We start from the raw sequence: 7,575 nt of genomic DNA on the forward strand, positions 1-7,575 counted from the left end.
AGACTGTGTCATTATCCTCATTGGATTAACCTCCTCCCTGAATTAGCGGCTCAATCTGTGACTCATCTGACGCTCGATTGTTCTGTAACATTCAAATCTGTTTTAGTCAATATTTAAAAAAAATGCTCATCACACATTTACTCCTTAATAAAGTCACCACGGACCAATGGATTAAATGAGTTATCACATACAACTGAACTTTAGGAACTCAAACAGTGATTCATGTTCTATATCAGGTTTGTTCTGCATTTTACAGTTTAATGGAGTCGTCGGTACGATACAGGAGTCTTGGCAATCACAGAGTCATTGTACATTAACAGGAAAGAATCCCACACAGTATTTACAGCCGTGGGTGGAGACGTTTATTCTCTTATAAAACCTTCTCTCTGCTGACTTATTCAGAATTAAAGATTAAACCATTCTCACAGCTGAAAGACAGTTACAACACTTCTGTTTTTAACGTTAAACTACTAACACAGGTACTGTACTGTGCTGGGACTAGTCCAGACCAAGTGAGTCAAAATCCAGCTGTGTCATTCTGTAGTCATCACACTGGGCATCAGTGACAATAACAGGAAAATATCCCATCTTCTTTAAAAGCCAAGGCCAATATTGGCCCAGCCCTGAATAGCTATGTTATGAAACACAGCCATGCTATATGAGTGCAGGAGGGCTGATGTGTCTGTGAGTCATCCGGTAATAAAAAGCCACATCTGCTTTCTTTGAAATTGCCACGACTGTATCTCAACACAACCTCAACACACTTCTCCTCTGCAGATGTCTTTATATCACAAACCTACACATGGAGCCACTTTAATCCACAGATTAGATCATTTCATTCAGGAATGACTTCACCTTCTCGTACGTTTAGTATTTAACTGTGTGAAATGGACATGATAGCAGAAGTGAAACCTGCAGCTGTGGTTTCTAACCTTTCTGGTTGAACTCGTGACCCCGAGTTTGCTTTCACTCATCCATTCACCCAATTATTCAACATCTACCACGGGGATCGGGATAAAATTTTGTACGGATGTTATGCTGCGTTCCAGTTGCGTTCAGAAGTTAGAATTTCTGAGATTTGTTTTGATTCCTGTCCATGTTTTTCCAACTTCTTAACTGAAACGGTTTTCATGTTAACGTCCCCGACAACCTCTGTAGTCTCATTTAGACACTCGTTAGCAACCGCCTTTTTTAAGACACGTAAAAGCTTCAAACATCAGGAGTGGGGGATTTACTGACCCATTTTATGTCCGGAGAATAAAACCTGAAAATGTCTTGGAGCTTGTGTTAAAACCACAGACCTTATTTCAGACATTTAACCAGAAACACACTGACAACAGGAAGAGCTAACATGCTAACATGCTAACTGACTTCCTGGTTTCAGGACTTATTCCTGTGGCACTCTATTAATTAATTAATGCTTTTCCTCTAGCGCCACCATGACCATGGTAAACGTTACCTGCTAATCACATTAGCATGTTGACTTTTACATGTTTTATTTTGCAGCTTCCTCCTCCACACGCAGACGTTGCTTCTTTTATTTGAGGTTTTAGGGGACAGCAGGTTATGGTGAGAGGTAATGATGTGGAACGCCATGCTGGAGGAAGGGGTGAGGGCGAGAGGAGGAGGGGGGAGGCAGTGACAGCTGTCACACAGTAACAAACGCCTCCCTCTGTGAATGGACACTCAGAGACGAGGGGGTGTGATGGGGGGTTGGGGGGGCACCTCCCTCACCACACAGCTGCCACAGACCTGTCACTCAGGGTGTTATCGTGCCCCCTCATCTGGACTGGATAATGGGGCTTCTGGCCGGTGAGTCCTGGACACCACCCACAGCTCTGAGGTGACACCAATCAAACACTGTTTTAGGGAAATTGAACCAAAACCCAGAAAGAGTCTGAGGGCGTAATTATGAATGATTTTCAGTGATGGTGCATCTGTGTTGATGAGAACAGCAAATTATCTGAACTATTCCAACTGAGAGTGTTCACAAAGCCAGCTGAAGCTCCTTCATTGTCCAGTGAGTAAAGACTAAACCAGTCCAACACTGCCACCCAGTGGTTCACCACAGGCAGCTGACTGTATGGAAATAATCACTCTTTATTAATATGATAAACCCTTGGTTTTACTGAGCGGGAGCTGTGGGAAAAGTGAACTTTTTAGGAGCTAGAAGATGAGTTTGAGTTCAAATGAAAACCTAGTTGATTATATATGGAGACACATTTTAGCCTTTGTTCAGGGGTCCTTCTCTCTCCAGGTGATGAGGTGCCTGATTGGTTCCCACCTGTCGCCGTCAGGTCTCACCTGTTCGTTGGTTTCAGCGTCTGAGCTGCTGTTTGTATCCAGAGAGGAAGGTTTGTGGAGGACAGGAGGTGAGTTGGGGCAGATGTTGAGTTGGTCGAGGATATCAGATTATTGCAGCAGAGTTTTTCTGACTTGCAGAAACCTAATGACTTCAATCCACTGATGTTTGTTCCAGGAATGAAAAACTTAATGTGGTTTCATTTCTCTGCCTCATGCCTCAAACATCGATCTCACTCAACTGGAAACTGCACCAACACATTCAAATCTAATCAAGGACGTAATGAAACTTGGAACTAGAGAAAATTAAATTCGCTCTGAAAAAACAAGAAGAAAGTTTTTACTAAATCTGGCAAATTTCCTAAATCAACTTCAGTTAAATCAGATTTTCTGAGACGGCCCCTTTAGAGTTAGAAAGAAACTGAGAAGAAGAAACACATAAAGTTTTCTCCATCTTTACTGAGGGAAATAAACAGCAGACTGGACTGATCTGTTCTAGAGATGAGGCCTGTTGCAGTTATAACAGAGGGCAAATTAACAAACTAATAATGATCCCTTTTTTCCTCCATTCATTCTCTGCTGTTTCACTTTATTTGTACGTGTGTGTAGAGGTTAATGATGTTTGAAAACTGGGACTCATGGATGATGATTATTGATCATAACTTATCAGCAGTATTAGAGAGTGGCTGCCATGGGGGCGGGTTTTATTCACACTCGTTCGCTGCCTGATTTTACTGATTAGTTGATTTTCTCTTTTTATTTGTCTGATCAGAAGAAGTATTGATGAGGGATGAGGAGTGTTGTGTATCTGTGCAGCATCTTTCATACAGGTGAGTGCAGTTTCACAGATAAAACAAGTTTAGATTAAAAAGAGAAAACAAATTAAATAAAACGACATTAAAAAACATTTTAAAAATCTACATTAACAATAATCAAATAGATCTAAGCTGGAGGGAAAATAGATAAATAAAAGATAATTTAACAGCAAATCTCCAACAAATATAGAATAACCAAATAAATGAAGTAAGTAATGTGTTAAACCATATTTAGGTATGTGAGAAACAGGAAGTTAAATATACAGTGGAATGTGCTGCTCCTCTGTTGTATTTTGTTGTTTATTGGTTTGTGCTGTTTGGAACCTGACAGTATATAACAGGGTCTCTAACCAGCAGATGAATGTGGAACCTGCACCAGCAGAGAGAGGTCATCAGTAAATATAATAACAGCAGTCATTCCTGCCTGTCACAGATTTATTCTCTCGTCCTCTTTGTGGATTTAAATCCAAACTTGTTGTAATATCACTGCTGAGTGCTGCCACCTGCTGGACCAAACCAAGAACAGACGCGTCACAGTTTTTATTATTCCTCCTCCTGGTGGGGGTTTATTCTGTTATTAAAAGTTCCAGCTCTGTCTCTGAGTCTGAGCAGCAGTTTGTGTTCTCTGCACAGAACCGTTCTGACATTAACTGATACAAACAGGTCAGACTGTGAATCTCAGCGACCATCTCAAAAAGCAAACATCTGCTGGTCACAAGGTGGAACAGTCTGATCATTTTCAGTGTGGCCGGGGCCACCAGTCGATGTCAATTAAAGCCCCGCTCTGCCAGGACATTTACATAAGGCTCTGGAGAGCAGCACAGAGCGCGGTTTGTTTCCCATGTTGGCAGCGGCCGTTTCCTAGATACACACAGGCCTGTTTTCAGCACCTTCAGGAGCTTTGTGTTTGACAAGCAGAAAAAAAACAACCCCTCTAACCCCCTCAGTTTATATTTAGTACCGTCCTCTCATTACAACCGGTCTGAATCATGGGGTCGTTGGCTTGACATATTGCCAGTTATGGTTTGAGTGAATGGAGGAATGAGTGGGAGAGGTGATCTTGGCCCTGAACACACCGGCCTCCTCTGTGTTTTGGACGAGCTGCTGTTACTAAAATGGCTGTTGTTTGTAGTCGGGTGAACGGCCTCAGGCCCCATAGAGCCCGCCTTCATACAGAGACAGACGATGCCGTCATTCACTTAGTTTTACTTCTTGGTCAAAGTGAGTGTGTGTGTGGTGTATCACCTCTAGATGGCAGTGAAACAGGAAGAATCATCCCGTCTGTGAACACACTGCCTCCTGGATCAACAGATTTGGGTCTGAGGGGTCGGGGGACATGTTGTTGATCAAACGACACTGATAGAAATGATTAAAGGTTCGATCCAAAGAGAGGTCACACAGAGACACAGCAACAAACTGTCACATTATAGAGTTATTATGATAAAAATCACTGTCCTGCACAGTACAGAGTCCTGCAGGACTGATCCTAAAACCAGGAAGTCAGTTAGCATGTTAGCATGTTAGCACTTCCTGTTCCCTCGTCCCAGAGTCAGTGTGTTTCTGGTTAAATGTGGATCCTTTCTGTAGGATGCAGGGTGGGGGTCCTCCATGGATCTAACTTGATCTGTGGGAGTTTGGAGGCCAGTTCAACACCTCAGGCTCTTTGTCGTGTTCCTCCAGACGTTTCTGAGCAGGCTTGGTGGTGTAGTGGGTTTGTCTTCCTGCCGGGGGAGGCCCCTGACATTGGGGAGTGCTCTTGCCATGGGGGGGCTTGGTCTACCACAATATTAAGGTGGTTGTGGGGTTCCAAACCTCCAGTAAATTTCCAGAAGCTTGGAAATAATGGTTGCAAACTTTCCTTGGAAATATGTGTGAATAAACAGGAATTAACTCAAAACGTACTTGTAATTTATACAAACTATCATATACAAACATAAACATTGTGTTTTGTCAGAGGCAGACACACTGCGAGCTAATACACATTTTAAAAAGTGACATTTTTCATTTTTAACTTGGATTTATTTGTGAGTAGAACTTTAACAGCTGACAGCTAGCCTCTGAAACTGTCAATGAAATGGTGTTAGCTAGCTAACATTTAGCATCCAATATATTTTTCTCAGTAATCTGATCCAGACTGATCAGATGCAGTACTGTGAGCAGGATTCTAGAAATGATCTGTTCATGTGAAATGAATTTACATTAAATCTGGTTGTTTTAACCAAGATTATGCTGCAAGATGTTTTTTTCCAAGTTCTTTGTTATAAACTAATCTGCAGTTTAGCAAATTCTCAGTTTATTCCTGTTAATTCCCATAAAATCTTAATCGCCAACTTCAACCCTAGGTGGGTGGTACGTGTCAAAGTAACATCCAGATGATTGAAGGACCGAAGGTTTCTTCACCTGTCAGTGGTTTAATGTTGGAGCTGATTCTTCAGGCGTGGTCCAGAGTTCTTTTGAGTGACCTCTTTCACGTTAAAGAAGTTGGTTAGTGCAGCTTTAAAGCAGCTATAATCAGTGTAACTTTACTGTTCTGGTTCATTCTCACCACTTTGAACTCCAGATAAATGCTGATGTTGCTCCGTGTCTGTTGGATGTGCAGCTAAAAAATCCCCTCATTCTGGTTTAATATGAATGTTTTTTATAGAATATAAAGTCCAAGGTTTCCACTGAATTTCAAAGTGACATGATTCGAGATGTTCTGAGTTGAAGCAGGGACAGTCTCATTAGTCGGTCCCCCTTGAACTAAAAATGATTTAGGCCATCAGCAGAAAATAACCGACCTTTGTCCCAGTAGAATAACGTGATCCAAATTAATTGGTAAGGGAGGATAAATTAGTATGGGGCGATATTATAAAGCACCCTGTGGGAGCTCCAAAATAGGCTTCTTCTCTGTGGGAGCCACTCTGGCCGAGAGAGGGAGGTGGAGAAACATGTCAGAGATTTAAGGGTACAGTCCAGGCTGAAGAGGCTGACGCTGTGAACTGACCCAGCTGAAATAATGTGACAGGGTTAACTGAAGGGGGAACAGACCCTTCATGGCCCTGTGTGTCCACTTTGTGTCCTTGGATGTTTGTATGGTGGACAGGATGTTTTCCCCACATCTCTGTGCGTTCATTAATCTGATCTTGGACACATCAGTGGGAATATGGAAATAACAAAGATGCTATTACTCATTTTACACTCACATGTAAACTGGGAACAAACGTAGAATGAGTTTTTATTTCATTTTTGCAACAAATAAGCTGCATTGTTGTTGCTAGATAAATAGCCTAGCTAGTTGCTTAGCATTAATTTGAGAGTAGTATTAGCCATGTTAGCTAGCTCCTGTTAGCTCAAACAACCACCAGAATGACTGTCTGTCTTTTTACTCTTCACAGTTGTGTGTTTTTCTCTGAGGAACATCAACTAGCTAGCTACTGTTGTTAACACTGTGTCTTCACAATTCATGCTAACAACCTAGCCGTGCTAGTTAGCCCGCTAGCAAGGAAGCACTTTCAGCCTTGTTAAGCTTAACAAATAAGAGGTTAGTTACTGTACTGTGTTTATTTACAGCAGCAGCCTTTAGTCAATCAAGACAGAGCTTTTTATTAAAGAGTAAACCAAAAACATCACTATATATCACTACCAGACTCCATTGACAAAAACCTAAATTTTAACTGAGCACAACACAGGAGCTGCTGGAATACCACTGCCTCCATCTGTTAGTGTGTTTGTGTTATTGTGTGACTTTCAGTGGTGGAAGAAGTAATCAGATACTTTATATAAGTAAAAGTACCATAAAGTAACACAAACAAACTAATAAATTGAGGAAGTGGTATTCTGTAGCTCTGTGTGGTAAAATGGTGTTTTTGTCAATGGAGTGTCTAACTGAAAGAAAAGGAAATAAAAATAGTCTTTTGGTTCTGATTTGTCTGGTCCACTGTGCATCAGTCAGTTTCCCTACAGATGTCTGAGCTACAGAGGACATCAAACATCACACACATCTGGACACACACTGAAAATACTTTGTAGGATTATGGGCTCATCCTCCTGAAGAGGAAACTCAAACCAACAGGCTGTCATTTCTGGATAGCTGTATGATTGTTAATTTTAGACTGTACATGTAAATTAAACGGTCAAACCGATGCTTTAAAAATAACAGGCAAAACAACACAATCTGTTTGTTTCTATTGTGTCTCTGATTTAACTCCAAACTCCAAAACAGATTCATATAAGACAGAAAACTGAGGTGATTGAAGTAAGTATAAGGAAAACCAGATACCTGAAACCATATTAAGAAATTAGAAGCAGCAGATACAGACATATCATATGAATTATAAGCAAAGAAAGTAATAATCTTAAACAGTTTAAGTTTGCACACATGTAGCAGATTAGCTGCAGAACAAGCTGTGGTTCAGGGAAACATATAATAGTTTTGTTCTAATCTAAAAGTACTGGAAGCAAACATTTTATTCAAATG

This window comes from Lates calcarifer, linkage group LG16_LG22 (genome assembly GCF_001640805.2).
Source record: "Lates calcarifer isolate ASB-BC8 linkage group LG16_LG22, TLL_Latcal_v3, whole genome shotgun sequence".
Taxonomy (NCBI): Eukaryota; Metazoa; Chordata; class Actinopteri; family Centropomidae; genus Lates; species Lates calcarifer.